This window comes from Lissotriton helveticus, chromosome 6, assembly GCF_964261635.1.
Source record: "Lissotriton helveticus chromosome 6, aLisHel1.1, whole genome shotgun sequence".
Lineage (NCBI taxonomy): Eukaryota > Metazoa > Chordata > Amphibia > Caudata > Salamandridae > Lissotriton > Lissotriton helveticus.
In genome coordinates, this window is record NC_136067.1 from 1,126,739,426 (window position 1) to 1,126,756,379 (window position 16,954).

General features: G+C 49.5%; 1 protein-coding gene across 2 annotated transcripts in view; it reads left to right on the forward strand.

Moving 5' to 3' along the window:
• The window catches only part of LOC144761662 (VIP peptides-like), a 333,664-nt gene that overhangs the window by 1,063 nt on the left and 315,647 nt on the right, over window positions 1-16,954 (forward strand). The gene's annotated exons all lie outside the window — the stretch shown is intronic.

Genomic DNA, 16,954 nt, shown 5'->3' on the forward strand with positions numbered 1-16,954 from the left:
CCCCAGTCAACTGATCTGGGTTTAATCCATCATATAATTCTTTAGCTCACTCCACCATCCCAGTTCAAACATGGCCATAGGCAAATCAGTCTGACCCTGTGCCTCATGGGAACAGTCCAGCTGAACTGCCAAGCCCACAGCACTGATTGATCCACCCACACAAGCAGCCTTTCCAAAGGGGTCTCAGAAATGCCACTGCAGTGTCTGTGTGCAGTTTCCATTGCTAAATGTAGGACATGTACCAGTGTGTGACATGTCCTGATAGTGATTTACAGTGTATTTTGTTTGTCACTATAGAAGGGCTATCTGTCCTTTAGGATAGAATGGTGATTTACTTATAACAGTAATCAAAAAGTAGCCAACCCAGTAGAGATTAATAAGTAAAGTGTAGGCACATTTCTCTATCAGAAGATGATCTAATTAACTGCTGCTACCACTATTGGGAGCAGTACCTCTTTGTATAGTAACCCTCACACACTCTAGTAGTGTCATACTTCATCGGGGTCACCCTGGTTCCTAAAGGCCAGGCTGGGCTCAACCATATTTCAGGGAGCGCTTATGAGAACAGGCCAGGGGGGCTAAAGATTAAAAAACACCAGAAACTCCAGGTATCCTTTTAATGTGGAATGATGGTGACTATTAAAACCAAAAGAAGAGTGTTCCCAGGATACAATGGTCCTAGTACCCTAAAGTACTTCCCAACATGTTTCAGCCAACTAGCAGCCCTATGGGTCCATGGCTTTCTTCAGGGCAAACCAAAAGTGCAAATTCCCTCCCTAGAAATATAAACACAATGAAATCAAATAATTAAAATCAATTCATCCAAGAATTCACCCTGTGTATATGCTTATCCTCAGTCTGGCATTTACTCAAGCATATGTCCAACCACATTTTGGCAGACGACATGCATCCCACGAGATCCAATTTAATTTCTGCGATAAAATAGAAGAGGAAACAGTAGCAATTCTGTGTTCATCACAAATGAAATTCCACCAGGTCAATGAGGATAACTTGGAATTATCTTTCCAACATGACAAAATAACTTTGAATGCTAATGCAATAATTAGGTCGAACAATAAAGATATAGGAGTACAGTCATCTAAGTCAGGTGAAGATGAACCTAGAAAAACATTTTGCTATGATAACGTAATATCACATTTGAAGATTTTCATACATGTAGACCAAATAGAATGCCAAAAGGTCAATACATTTGAACATTCATAGATTTGATGTCTTAAAGTGCCGGTAAATTCAGCACAAGACCAGCACAAGGGTGAATAGGAAGGGGAAAACTTGAATATACAAACAGGAGTAATAACTGCTCTATTGTAAATATAGTAGAGAGATTGAGTTATACGTGCAGCAGCAGAAATTTTGAATAACTTAGACCATAATTTATCCCAAGCAGAGACAGATATTGAAAAGGATAAGTCTGTATCCCAAGCTAATTCTGTAGTGGATTTCAGTAACATGTAATGACAATAACTTATAAATATGAGAGGCTCACATTCCTGCCTGGTGACTCGTGGACTCTGTGGACCTGCTGCTATTGTGTCGAGTGGTGGGGGACGCCCGTTTTTCATGCCTTGCACCTCCTGCTGCCCTGGTGGGACTCGTGGTCCCAGGGTGCACTGCATTCCCCTTGCTGCTGCGTGAGTGCCTGATTGGAGACAACTGCTGCTGCTGCTGGGGGAGGCGCTGTCATCGCGTTTAAAGCGCCGCCTTCCCCCACGCAACGCGGGATGCGCGCGGGCAGCGCCGGGAGAAGCCCGGGACAAGGGCAGGGCCGTCTAAGGCTGTCGTAGGCCGGAAGAGGCCGAGCTGGGCCACCCCTCTAACGAGACATTAACTGAAGTGAGACACCTTACTTATTGTTTGTCGCATGATTGCTGTTTGCCCAACTGGTTATAGGTATCCCGAGTGTTTATCAATTGCCAGATAATTTTGACAAAGTAAGGCCAATCAGAGCATAGGATCATGGCACAACGATCAGGGAAAGGGAGGAAGGCAGCGCCAAGTTCCATTAGGGGGAGTATTACTGGGACACTAGATAACTTTATAACTAGAGCTGCAGTTGTCCTAGAGAGCGAAATAGCCCTCACTGAAAAGCGTCTGTCATTGGACTCTTTATGCTCGAAGCGATCCTCACTGGGCACTATCATGACTGCAAAAACACCAGAACAACTAGGCAGCCAGACACCTAATGGTGATAGTTTGCTAGAAGTGAGATACAGGGTCAGCTGGGCGCATTACTGGTACCTTGGTGAACCCCACAATAGAAAGTACCTTATCTGAAGAAAGTGGGCCTGCAGAAATAAGTATCCTAAATGTTCTAACTGATCCCGCGCCTACAAAACATGAAATAGGCCCTGTACAAACTGGGAAAAGAAAGCGGGGCGGAGGACGTCAAAAGGGTAGATGCCTGAAAGTAATAAAAACAACTAATAAAGGGGGGAACTTATTGACATCTGCAAAATTAACATCAAATAATGCTCCCCAGAGTTGGCCCACTAAAACCCTATCTACTTCCACGTTGCAGTCGTCCAAGCGGCCTTCAACTTCACAAATTCCTGAAGGCTTTGTGGAACAAGTGGAACAGATAATGAAGTCATTTATGCTACCACTTATAGGAAGAATGAAAGTAATAAATGAGAATTTGAGGAAGTTAGAACGGGCGACTATAAACAATTTGCATACACTGGAAAACCTGGCAGCTTGCATGCAAAATCATGGCACTGCTTTACAACCTAAAATAATTAACAAGATCAACAATAGCTCACTTCATATAACACCTTTAACATTAACCACCACAGCTAAGGAGCCACAACAATTAACTAATAATGAGACTAGGAAAGAGTTAGAAAGGACAAAGCCAAATAGTAAAGCAGGAACTAAAACATCGAGGGGGTAGCTGGAAAAAAAAATCCTGTAGCTTTAGACCGGGTTGAGGAAAAAACAAACACAGACATGAGAATTAGAAGTGTGGACAACCTACCAGTTATTGATCTACCTCCACAATCAACTCCGCTGGTGATCATTCTGGGTAATATACCTTTTCTCCCCGATGGAGCTAAAGAGGACTATGGACCACTTAAAAATAAGGTAACACACTGGTTGTCCCACAATACTGATGAAGGTTATGCCTCTATGCAGAATGTTATTATGGTCCGCCGTGTTTCTTGGCTGAGAAGCTCCAGGAAATCAAGAAGGGGGGACTGTATAGTGGTAAATTTTAATAACCCTTTGCCAGTAGAAAGGATATTTAGGAAGGTTGATTCCGGCGCAGTTTTTAGGGGACAAGGCATAGAGATACTGCCACTGGGTTTTTTCAACAGGGTGGCGACTCAAGGGCAAAACAACCTGAACTCGGGACACTATGACTGGCCACACAAACATAGAGAACAACCTAGGCCTGGTCCCATCTTCTCTAGGGTAGAAGGGGATAATATATGGGGTGATCACAATCATTCTCCATTTCCGTTGGGCCCAAATAGATACGCAGCTCTTTCAGGACTTAATGACTGTGACTGACTATGTGGAAACTGCGTCAGACCAGCCCTTATAGTCAGTAGCTGAGCACCTATTGATACTCTCGATAAAGACGAAGGATCTGTTTTGGAAACATCGTTTGTGGCGCCAAATCAAGAAATATTGGATACTGCCACAAGAGTAGTGCCACGGGAAAACGATCCCCATGGAACAACAATTGTTGATTTATCCAGGGAGCTAATCATTGAATCCCCTGATAATCACGACAAGATGCAGGATTATAATGCACTATCATGGAATATTGCCGGGTTGGCGGGAAAGGTTACAGACCCTTTATGGGTGCAGTTTCTCAGCCACTTCTCGGTAATATGCCTCCAAGAGACGTGGTTGGTTAACTGCAACCTTTCGCTGGTAGGGTATAGAGCCTTTTTTGTGCCTGCAACACGAGTAAATAGTGGTAGAGCGGTCTGGTCATCTTTACTTCCCTGGCCGTGAGATGTAATATTAAGGTCATCCCTTCTGACCATAGAGACATACAGGCAATTGTCTTGGGGCGACAAAATACCAACATTTGTGTGATAAATTTTTACAATGCTGTACACAAAGAAGCTGGATGTAAGATAAATGAGCTGAACAACTTTGTAGAGCAGTGTTGTGGCCCTTATAGAAATAATCCCATGATCGCAGGTGATTTTAATGCGCACCCGTGCGGTGATCCCAAACTTACTAACATGGGGACTCTGGGGTGTCCATTGATACAGGGACTTCATTTTGAGCATTCCGTACAGGCAAATGTCTTAATGATATGCGTAATAAGTATGTGTTAGAACTGGGCAGGGGTAGGTACAACTGTCCAAATAGGGACCCTTGCTTCTAGTCAGGGTAAACCCTCTGAGATAACCCCTGCTCACCCTCTAGGTAGCTTGGCACGAGCAGTCTAGGCTAACCAGAGGCAATGTGTAAAGTATTTGTACCAACACTCACAGTAACACAGTGAAAACACCACAAACTGACTCCACAACAGTTTAGAAAAATAAAGGTATTTAATCTAAACTACACAAGACCAAAACGACAAAAATCCAACATACACAGTTCAAGAATATGGTTTCAGAAGAGTTTTTAAGGTTGCGATAAAAGTTCTTTAGGTTGCGATAAAATTCTTTAGGTTGCGTTAAAATAATCCACAGTTACGTGAAAAGTTCACAGTTGCGTCACGTTAGGCTCACAGTACCTTTAGTTGCGACAAAGTTCCAAAAGCAGAAGCTGGTGCGGGGGAAAACAAGCGATGCGTTGCTCCTGAGACCCTGGGGAGGCGTTTGCGACAGCTCCGCTGCAGCAGCGGGCGTTTCGCGACGAATCCGGTCTGTAATGGGGAGGGAGGCCACTTGTATGGATTCCGGTGCATAGGTTCCGTGGGAAGTTTGTTCCCGCAAAGGCACGATGCGACGATCTTTGGAGGGGCGCCGATCTCCGGGGCGACGATGCGCGGACCAGCGGTGATCTTCTCTCTTGCAGCTCCTCGATGCGTTGGCTTCGGCGATGATTTTCGCAGCGACGTGATGCAATCCGCAAGCAGGCGGTGCGGCGATTTCACCCAGCGACGACAGGCTCTGCGACGATACTCGCAGCGATGTTAGACTTCCCGCACCGATCGGGTGCGTCCCACAAACGAAGGATGCGATGGCTCTGACAGCGGCAAAGGCGCTGCGACGATCTCGACCTTCGTAGCGGCGGGAATCTTTTCGCACTGTCAGGGATGTGCTCCGCAGCGAGCGATGCGATAACTTTTCTTTAGAAAAGTCTCTCAAGCTTAGTTTCCAGCTTCCCAACACAGGTACAACTTCCAGAGGCACCACACATGGGCCAAGCACTCCAGGAAGGACAGAACTCTCTCAGTAGAGATCAGGGGAAGCTGGGGCTGAAGTCCTTTTGTTCCTGGGACTTCAGAACAGGGAGCCAGGTCTTCTCAGGCCCTGGTGATTCCTTCAAGCAAGGGGACACAGCACAAAGCAAAGGTGTTCCCCTTTCCTTGGCAGCAACGCAACAGCAGGGCAATCTAGCAGAGCAACAGCTGGACAATCTTCCTTCTTCAGTTTTAGCTTTTTCCTTGGCAGAGGTTCCTTCTTGATTCCAGGATGATCTAATTTTCCGTTGTCAGGGGTCCTGTACTTATACCCCTAAAAGTCTTTGTTCTCTTTGTGCAAGTGGGCCCTGAGCCCGGTCTGACCCAGTTCTGGGCGTTGCTTGCGCACTTTGTTTGCCTGGCTTCTCCTTTCCTTTCAGAGTGAGGGGCAGGGTCGTCAGCCGCCCAGCAGGAGGTGGAGCCAGCATTGTGGAAGGCAGGCACAGCCCTATTCAGGCCCAGGTGCTAACTCCTCCCACCACTCAAGTTGCAAATGCAGTCATTCAGCCTAGGGCTGACTCAGCCAGCCTCCTGGGGAATCCCCAGCCCCTGTCACTCTCAAACCAGACAGTCAATACACAAACAGGCCAAGGCACACAGAAGGGTCAGACAAGAGAACAGCAACTTTCTAAAAGTGCTGTTCTCAAACACAGGATTTAAAAAAAACCTTTCCTAAAAGATGTGTTATTAAATTCTGAGTTCAGGGCTACTAGACTCTTATGTCCTGTCTTGTGCCTATGAGAAGAAATGCTGGTAGCCACTGTAGCCAGCACCCCCCATGTTAATCTATGGAGCAAGGTAGCCTTACAGTAGTGAAAAACGAAAATGGCTGCCATTTACTACCAGAGCATGTTACCTGCACCAGCACATGCTCTACCTTTCACATACACTGCACCCTGCCCAGGGGGGTACCTCGGGCCTTCCATAGGGGTGACTGATGTGCACAAAAAGGGAAGGGTTAGGCCCGGTCAGTGGGGACACTGGCCAGGAAGACATGGCAGTTCCTAGACTGCACACAGGCACTGCAGTGGCAGGCCTGAGACACCATTTTAGGGCTACTCATGTGGGAGGCACAATCAGTGTTGCAGGCTCACTAGTAGCATTTGTCATCACCAGCCCTGGCACACCCAGTGCACTTTACTAGGGACTTCATGGTGATACAAATATGCCAATCAGGTACATCCAATCACAATAACAATTTACATAGGGAGCATTTACACCCTGGCACTGATCAGCAGTGGGAGAGTGTCCAAAGCATCTAAACTAGCAAAAACAAAATCCAGCACAGCATCAAAAGTACAGGAGCTGGAGGCAAAAAAATAGGGGAAAACCACGCCAAAGATGCCAGGTCTAACACGTGTCCCCTCCAGCTGAAAGTGGGGAGAACGACCCACCCACTTGGGAATCCTCTTCACTAAGGCGGAAAAATCTGGACAGACCATCAGCATTGGCGTGTTCTGTACCAGGGCGGTGTTCCACCGTAAATTCCATTCCCTGTAGGGAGATGGACCACCTCAACAGTTTTGGGTTCTCACCCCTCATCTGCATTAACCACCTGAGGGGCCTCTGGTCTGTCTGAACACGGAAGTGGGTCCCAAACAGGTAGGGCCTCAGCTTCTTTAGAGCCCAGACCACAGCAAAAGCTTCCCTTTCAATCGCACTCCACTTCTGTTTCCTGGGGAGTAGCCTCCTACTAATGAAAGCTACTGGCTGGTCTCCACCATCCTCAGTGACCTGTGAGAGTACTGCTCCCACACCATGCTCTGAAGCGTCTGTCTGCACTATGAACTCACTGGAAAAATCAAGTACCTTGAGCACCGGTGCTGTACACATGGCAGTCTTCAGGGCCTCAAAAGCAGTTTGGCAGGCTTCAGTCCAGTCAACTCTTTTGGGCAACTTCTTGGAAGTGAGTTCTGTCAAGGGGGCGACAATGGTGCCATATCCCTTGACAAACCGTCTGTAATACACAGTGAGTCCTAGAAAGGCTCTCACCTCTGTCTGGGTTTTGGGGGCTCCCAAGCCAGAATGGTATCAATCTTTGCTTGGAGGGGCGCCACCTGGCCGCTCCCCACCTGGAGTCCCAAATACACCACAGATCCCTGCCCTATCTGGCACTTGCTGGCCTTGATAGTGAGGCCTGCCCTTTGCAGAGCCTTCAACACGTCACAGAGGTGTTGCAAGTGTTCCTCTCACATGGAGCTGAACACAGCAATGTCATTCAGGTATGCGGCGCTGAATTCCTCCAGCCCGGGCAGTACCTGGTTAACCAGTCTCTGTAAGGTGGCAGGGGCGTTCTTCAACTCAAAGGGCATGACTCGGAACTGGAAGTGCCCCTCTGGCATTGAGAACGCAGACCTCTCTTTGGCCCCATCAGTTAAGACAATCTGCCAGTACCCAGAAGTCAAATCAAAGGTACTGAGGTACTGGGCAGCTCCTAACCGATCCACGAGCTCATCAGCTCTGGGGATGGGGTGTGCGTCAGTCTTCGTGACTGCATTGAGCCCACGGTAGTCCACACAAAACCTGAGTTCTGGAGTGGCACCGGGCGTAGCAGCTTTGGGTACCAAGACCACTGGGCTAGCCCAGGGGCTGCTGGAGGGCTCAATCACCCCTAGCGCCAACATCTTGGAAACTTCTTCCTTGATGCTGGCCCTGACCTTATCAGCTACCCTGTAAAATGTTTGTTTTACAGGTAGACTGTCTCCAGTGTCCACATCATGGACGGACCAATTGGTGACACCTGAGGTCAGGGAGAACAGAGAGGAGAACTGGCCCAACACCTGGCGACAGTCCCTTTGCTGTTCTGGGGTCAGGGTGGGTGAGAGGACCACACCATCCACTGACCCGTCTTGCTCCTTAGCTGCCAGGAGGTCAGGGAGAGGATCACTATCCTCCTCCCATCCTGCATCTGTAGCCAGAAGCATTGTCACTTCAGACCTCTCAAAGTGTGGTTTGAGGTGGTTCATATGCAAGACTCTCAGGGGTTGCCTCGGAGTCCTCAGGTTAACCTGGTAGGTTACTTCACTTTTCCTTTCCACCACCTCATATGGCCCAGTTCACTTGTCATGGAGCGCGGAAGGCTCCACTGGCGCCATCACCCACACTTTCTGCCCAGGCTGAAATTCGACCAGAGTGGTATTCTGGTCGTACCATCTTTTCATTTCTTCCTGGCTAGCTTCCAGGTTCTCTTGAGCGAGCTTCCTGAAGCGTTGTGTCTGGTTGCGAATGGCCAGCACATAGCTGAACACATCCTGGGGGATTTTCCCACAGGATTTCTCCCACCCCTCCTTCACCAGTGTGAGAGGTCGTCTAACAGGGTGGCCATACAGGAGTTCAAAGGGACTGAACCCTAAGGACGTCTGAGGCACCACCCTGTAGGCAAACAACAGGCATGGTAACAAGACGTCCCACTTCTGTCTCATGGGCTCCGCTAGGCCCATAATCATACCTTCTAGGGTCCGGTTGAACCTTTCAACCAACCCATTTCCTTAAGGGTGGTAAGGAGTGGTGAACTTATAAGTTACCCCACACTCCTCCCACGGAGACTTCATGTACCTAGAGATGAAGTTGGCACCCCGGTCGGAGACCACCTCTTTGAGGAACCCCACACGGGAAAAGATCCCCATCAATGCACGGCCCACCACGGGTGCTGTGATTGTCCTGAGAGGGACTGCTTCCGGGTACCGGGTGGCATGGTCCACCAAGACCAGGATGAACCTGTTGCCTAAGGCTGTCTTGGGGTCCAGGGGCCCTACAATGTCTATGCCCACCCGCTCGAAAGGGGTGCTCACCACTGGGAAGGGTTGGAGGGGTGCCCTCAACTTCATTCCAGTCTTGTCACTGGCTTGACAGGTTTGGCAAGACCTACAAAAGGAACCAACGTGCTTCTTCATCTGGGGCCAGTGGAAGTGGGCGACAAGCCTGTTTAGGGTCTTGTCTTGCCCCAGATGTCCTGCGAGAGGCACGTCATGAGCAGACCCATTAGGAAGTTTCTGAAGCGCATGGGTGCCACCAGCACACGGGCTGCACCGGGCTCAGCAAACAGGCTCACTATACAATAAGTCATCTTCCCAGTAGATAAAGTGATCTCTGGCTGCTCCTCCTGCTGCCTGGTCTGCAGCCTGTTGACGCAGACCCACGAGGGATGGGCACTCTTTCTGCTCCTTGCAGAATTCCTCCCGGGAGGGCCCACCTTCTTGCTGCCAATGGGTCAGCTCAAGTAGGTCACCCAGTTTGGCTACCTGTTCCCCTGTAGGTTCCAGGGCATCCCCCTCAGGGTCTGCTCCCTCCTGGACCGTGGGAAAGGTTGGGGCTGGTTTCCCGCGCCCTCTGCCCTGTCCTCTCCTGGCAGGTCTCTGGGCCACTGTCTCAGGCTCCAGTTCTGCTGAATCACCCCTACTGGCTGCCATAGCATGCGTGGTCACACAGATCCACGCAGGCAATCCCAACATCTTCAAATGAGTTCGGTGTTCTACATCTTTCCATGGAGAACTCTCCAGGTCATTACCTAGCAGACAGTCTACAGGCAAGGCATCACTGACAACAACTTCCAAAAGACCCGAGACTCCCCCCCACTCAAAGGGAACACGTGCCACTTTGCAGAGGCGCACTGAACTGTCAGCTGCTACTACAGGGCGGAGTACATTAGGGAGACACTGCTCTTCAGACACCCACTGACACCTCACAGATGTCACGCTGGCCCCTGTGTCTCTCAGAGCCTCTATCTCCCTCCCATTGACAGTCACCTTCTGCCCATATTTCTTAGTGTTCAGGGGCAGTAAGGTTTCCTGGACCATCTCTTGGTCTCCTAAAGAGACAAGGGACATAACTGCTAGCCCCACCTCCCCTCTAGAAACCAAATCCCCTCTCAAAGCTACAATTGCTAACCCTGGGGCTGGAGCACCAGTGGGTGCTGGGGATCTCTTGGGGCACCGGCTGATAACATGTCCCACCTCATTGCAGTGAAAGCAGGTAGGTGGGCCCCTGTTGTCCCTGGGATCTCTGTAGTCCCGCCTGCCCCTAGGGGGCCATGGCTGCCTAGCTTTGGGAGGTTGGGTTTCCTTCTCCTGGGAATTATCTTGGGGCCCTGGTGTGGACTCCTTTTGATTTCCCTTGTCCCCCCCACTCTTCTGCTGGGGACCCTGCCCACCTTTGGCTGTGGTACCCACAATTCCTCTGTGGACCCTGGTACGGGTCCAGCGGTCCACCTCCTTAGCAAGCTCAATGGGGTCTGTCAGCTTGCTGTCTAAAAGATGCTGGTGCAGATCTTGAACACAAAGACTACTCAAGTGCTCCCAACTAAGCATGGGCGGATTTTGCGGATCCACGATTCACGGATTTGCGTCTTCACGGATCGTGGATCCGCAAAATCCGCGGATTTTGCGGATCGGCGGATTTGGGGCGGGGCTTCCATGCCAGGACCATCGTGCCAGAATGAACCCTGCCCTTCATATTTATTCAAGAAGATGCCACCGTTTTGTGCCATACCTCTACTCAACTGGAGTACTTTCTACTGGATAATCAGTAAGTGCTACCTCGTTGGGTAAATGTATAGTGCTTTTACTACACTACATCTACCTAAAGTGCCAGAGAGTTGTCTACAGCGACCAGGTGTGTGTTACTATGCAATCGCGCCGAAGGGCGCAGGGGTCCCATGAGTGAGCTATCATAGTGGGTAAATGGCGGGAAGACGGTGCACACCACGAGTGTGTGGGCGGGGCCAAACGGACGGGGCTTCCATGCGAGTGCACATGCCTCTTGTGTGTATAAAAGGTCAGAGACCGATCAGAGCAGCAGATGAAGATACAGAAGCTCCTGGCCACAGGAACAGCACGAGGATTGCGCTCGTGAAAGTCAAGGATGCAAAGGCCTCTGTCCAGCATCACAGCTGATTTTCGATGGTATATTTGGGAAGAAGGCACATCTGCCCAGCCTTGACAACGCTCACGATTGTTTTTTGGGCCGATGAATGAGTCACTGAATTTAAGCTTCAACTAGGGCACATGCTTAATTGATATCTGTAAGTGCTTCCGGTTGAGGTTTAATTTTTGTGCCAGGACCGTCGTGCCAGAATGAACCCTGCCCTTCATATTTATTCAAGAAGACGCCACCGTTTTGTGCCTGTTGTAACTATTTTACGATGGCGCCGGCAAGCTGCCAGCGCCATCCTAAAATAGTTACTAAATTAGCTTCAACAGGAAGCTCTAATAGATAAAATAAAGCTGGCGCTCGAGCACCTGATTGATTTTATCTATTAGAGCTTCCTGTTGAAGCTAATTTAGTAACTATTTTAGGATGGCGCTGGCAGCATGCCGGCGCCATCGTAAATTAGTTACAACAGGCCAGCAAGGCTTGAACTTTTGCCCACGGAATCCGCCGCTCGCGGATTTGCGAATTCGCGGTAAATTCGCGGGAGTTCGCGGATCGCGAATTTACCGAAAATTCGCAAAATCCGCGAGCGTAACGGATTTTAGCTCATACTTACTCCCAACTGATCAAATGCAACAACCCCTTGAAATCAGTTACTTTGCTGCCCTGCATCCAACCCTCCAGTGCACGTGAGTACAAATTCACACATTCCATCCAAGTCTCAGATTCTTCCTTCTTAGAATTTCTAAACTGCAGTCTGTACTGCTCTGGAGTAAGTCCATAACTGAGACATAAGGCCTCCTTCATATTGGGGTAGGTCATGGCACCTGCTAATTCTAACGGCTCTAGAGCACTCCTCCCAGAAGCCTCAAAATTTTTCCACGGGCCCGCCCTCCAATGCCGTTCAGGCACACCATTCATTCTCAATGCAATCTCTTAGGAAGTAAACCAGGCATAAATATCCTCACTCCTATTATAATTCTGTACTAGATCCTTGGGAATATATACTTTACCTCCATGCACTGGCTGCGCGCTACCACTATTTGAACTGGCATCCACCTCCTTGGCTTTAAGATCCAGTTCTCTCATGCTCAACTCATGAGCCAAAAGCAATTTCATTTCCTCCAAGGCACGGGCATTTTTGATTTCCTCCGCCACCTTTTCTCTCTCTTTATCCATTTCCAATTGCTTCATTTTCATTCTCAGGACTTCCAAGTCATATTCTCTTACTCTCTGATTTTCTTGTAACTCTTCTGGGGTGAGGCCCCTGCTGGAATGATTACTGCCAGCTCCTGAACCTACTCTGCCCACTGACAGATCTGTGACTTGAAAACCATTCTCTGCATTTACATCATTATTTCCTTCTTGGGCCTCCCAATGGGCCTTCAAGAAGTCTCGCAGCTCACCTTTCCTGTAGTTACTCTTTATGGGGCACTCAAACTCTTGGCAGAATCTCCTAAGATCCTTTGCTCTATAGGAATACAAGTCTTCAAAGACAAACTCCAACTCTACTTCTGCCCCTTCACCGAGTGCCTTTCCTTTTGTAGACATGATGCTTGGAAGAGTTACTCAAAAATAGAATCAAAAATCAAAAATCAGTAGTATGCGATGGCGTAGTGGTCTGCACTCACTAGTGATGTACACCAATCACTGTGGGTCTAGTACAAATACAAGTTCAATATCCCACCGCTGCCACCAATGTTAGAACTGGGGGTCTCTAGTTGGCAGGGGTAGGTACCACTGTCCAAATAGGGACCCTTGCTTCTAGTCAGGGTAAGGAGGAAACCTTCTGATATAACCCCTGCTCACCCTCTAGGTAGCTTGGCACGAGCAGTCTAGGCTATTTGTACCAACACTCACAGTAACACAGTGAAAACACCAAAAACTGACTCCACAACAGTTTAGAAAAATAAAGGTATTTAATCTAAACTACACAAGACCAAAACGACAAAAATCCAACATACACAGTTCAAGAATATGGTTTCAAAAGAGTTCTTAAGGTTGCGATAAAAGTTCTTTAGGTTGCGTTAAAATTCTTTAGGTTGCGTTAAAATAATCCACAGTTAAGTGAAAAGTTCACAGTTGCGTCACGTTTAGCTCACAGTACCTTTAGTTGCGACAAAGTTCCAAAAGCAGAAGCTGGTGCGGTGGAAAACAAGCGATGCGTTGCTCCCGAGACCCTGGGGAGGTGTTTGCGACAGCCCCGCTTCAGCAGCGGGCGTGTTGCGACGAATCCGGTCTGTATGGGGAGGAAGGCCACCTGTATGGATTCCGGTGCGTAGGTTCCATGGGAAGTTTGTACTCGCAAAGGCACGATGCGACAATCTTTGGAGGGGCGAAGATCTCCGGAGTGACGATGCGTGGACCAGCGGTGATCTTCTCTCTTGCAGATCCTTGATGCATTGGCTTCGGCGATGACTCTCGCAGCGACGTGATGCAATCCGCAAGCAGGTGGTGCGGCGAACTCACCCAGCGACGTCAGGCTCTGCGACGACACTTGCAGCGATGTTAGACTTCCCGCACCGATCGGGTGCGTCCAGCAAACGAAAGATGCGACAGCTCTGACAGCGACAACAGGCGCTGCGACGATCTCGACCTTCGTAGCGGTAGGAATCTTCTCGCACTGTCGGGGATGCGCTCCGCAGCGAGCGATGCGATAACTTTTCTTTAGCAAAGTCTCTCAAGCTTAGTTTCCAGCTTCCCAACACATGCACAACTTCCAGAGGCACCACTCATGGGCCAAGCACTCCAGGAAGGACAGAACCCTCTCAGTAGAGCTCAGGGGAAGCTGGGGGTGAAGTCCTTTTGTTCCTGGGACTTCAGGACAGGGAGTCAGCTCTTCTCAGGCCCTTGGAGATTCATTTAAGCAAGGGGACACAGCACAAAGCAAAGTCCTTCCCCTCTCCTTGGCAGCAAAGAAACAGCAGGGCAATCCAGCAGAGCAACAGCTGGACAATCTTCCTTCTTCAGTTTCAGCTTTCTCCTTGGCAGATGTTCCTTCTTGATTCCAGGATGATCTAATTTTTCTTTTGTCAGGGGTCCTGTACTTATACCCCTAAAAGTCTTTGTTCTCTTTGTGCAAATGGGCCCTGAGCCCAGTCTGAACCAGTTCTGGGTTTTGCTTGAGCACTTTGTTTGCCTGGCTTCTCCTTTCCTTTCAGAGTGAGGGGCAGGGTCGTCAGCCGCCCAGCAGGAAGGAGGTGGAGCCAGCATTGTGGAAGGCAGGCACAGCCCTATTCAGGCCCAGGTGCTAACTCCTCCCACCACTCAAGTTGCAAATGCAGTCATTCAGCCTAGGGCTGACTCAGCCAGCCACCTGGGGAATCCCCAGCCCCTGTCACTCTCAAACCAGACAGTCAATACACAAACAGGCCAAGGCACACAGAAGGGTCAGACAAGAGAACAGCAACTTTCTAAAAGTGCTGTTCTCAAACACAGGGTTTAAAAACAACCTTTCCTAAAAGATGTGTTATTAAATTCTGAGTTCAGGGATACTAGACTCTTATGTCCTATCTTGTTCCTATGAGAAGAAATGCTGGTAGCCACTGTAGCCAGCATCCCCCATGTTAATCTATGGAGCAAGGTAGCCTTACAGTAGTGAAAAACGAAAATGGCTGCCATTTACTACCAGAGCATGTTACCTGCACCAGCACATGCTCTACCTTTCACATACACTGCACCCTGCCCAGGGGGGTACCTCGGGCCTTCCATAGGGGTGACTGATGTGCACAAAAAGGGAAGGGTTAGGCCCGGTCAGTGGGGACACTGGCCAGGAGGACATGGCAGTTCCTAGACTGCACACAGGCACTGCAGTGGCAGGCCTGAGACACCATTTTAGGGCTACTCATGTGGGTGGCATAATCAGTGCTGCAGGCCCACTAGTAGCATTTGTCATCACCAGCCCTGGCACACCCAGTGCACTTTACTAGGGACTTCATGGTGATACAAATATGCCAATCAGGTACATCCAATCACAATACCAAATTTACATAGGGAGCACTTACACCCTGGCACTGATCAGCAGTGGGAGAGTGTCCAAAGCATCTAAACCAGCAAAAACGAAATCCAGCACAGCATCAAAAGTACAGGAGGTAGAGGCAAAAAGATAGGGGAAAACCATGCCAAAGATGCCAGGTCTAACACGTGTCCCCTCCAGCTGAAAGTGGGGAGAACGACCCACCCACTTGGGAATCCTCTTCACTAAGGCGGAAAAATCTGGACAGACCATCAGCATTGGCGTGTTCTGTACCAGGGCGTTGTTCCACCGTAAATTCCATTCCCTGTAGGGAGATGGACAACCTCAACAGTTTTGGGTTCTCACCCCTCATCTGCATTAACCACCTGAGGGGCCTGTGGTCTGTCTGAACACGGAAGTGGGTCCCAAACAGGTAGGGCGTCAGCTTCTTCAGAGCCCAGACCACAGCAAAAGCTTCCCTTTCAATCGCACTCCACTTCTGTTCCCTGGGGAGTAGCCTCCTATTAATGAAAGCTACTGGCTGGTCTCCACCATCCTCAGTGACCTGTGAGAGTACTGCTCCCACACCATGCTCTGAAGCGTCTGTCTGCACTATGAACTCACTGGAAAAATCAGGTGCCTTGAGCACCGGTGCTGTGCACATGGCAGTCTTCAGGGCCTCAAAAGCAGTTTTGCAGGCTTCAGTCCAGTCAACTCTTTTGGGCAACTTCTTGGAAGTGAGTTCTGTCAAGGGGGCGACAATGGTGCCATATCCCTTGACAAACCGTCTGTAATACCTGGTGAGTCCTAAAAAGGCTCTCACCTCCGTCTGGGTTTTGGGGGCTCCCAAGCCAGAATGGTATCAATCTTTGCTTGGAGGGGCGCCACCTGGCCGCTCCCCACCTGGTGTCCCAAATACACCACAGATCCCTGCCCTATCTGGCACTTGCTGGCCTTGATAGTGAGGCCTGCCCTTTGCAGAGCCTTCAACACGTCACAGAGGTGTTGCAAGTGTTCCTCTCACGTGGAGCTGAACACAGCAATGTCATTCAGGTATGCGGCGCTGAATTCCTCCAGCCCGGGCAGTACCTGGTTAACCAGTCTCTGTAAGGTGGCAGGGGTGTTCTTCAACCCAAAGGGCATGACTCGGAACTGGAAGTGCCCCTCTGGCATTGAGAACGCAGACCTCTCTTTGGCCCCATCAGTTAAGACAATCTGCCAGTACCCAGAAGTCAAATCAAAGGTACTGAGGTACTGGGCAGCTCCTAACTGATCCACGAGCTCATCAGCTCTGGGGATGGGGTGTGCGTCAGTCTTCGTGACTGCATTGAGCCCACGGTAGTCCACACAAAACTGAGTTCTGGAGTGGCACCGGGCGTAGCAGCTTTGGGTACCAAGACCACTGGGCTAGCCCAGGGGCTGCTGGAGGGCTCAATCACCCCTAGCGCCAACATCTTGGAAACTTCTTCCTTGATGCTGGCCCTGACCTTATCAGCTACCCTGTAAAATTTTTGTTTTACAGGTAGACTGTCTCCAGTGTCCACAACATGGACGCACCAATTGGTGACACCTGAGGTCAGGGAGAACAGAGAGGAGAACTGGCCCAACACCTGGCGACAGTCCCTTTGCTGTTCTGGGGTCAGGGTGGGTGAGAGGACCACACCATCCACTGACCCGTCTTGCTCCTTAGCTGCCAGGAGGTCAGGGAGAGGATCACTATCCTCCTCACCTCCTGCATC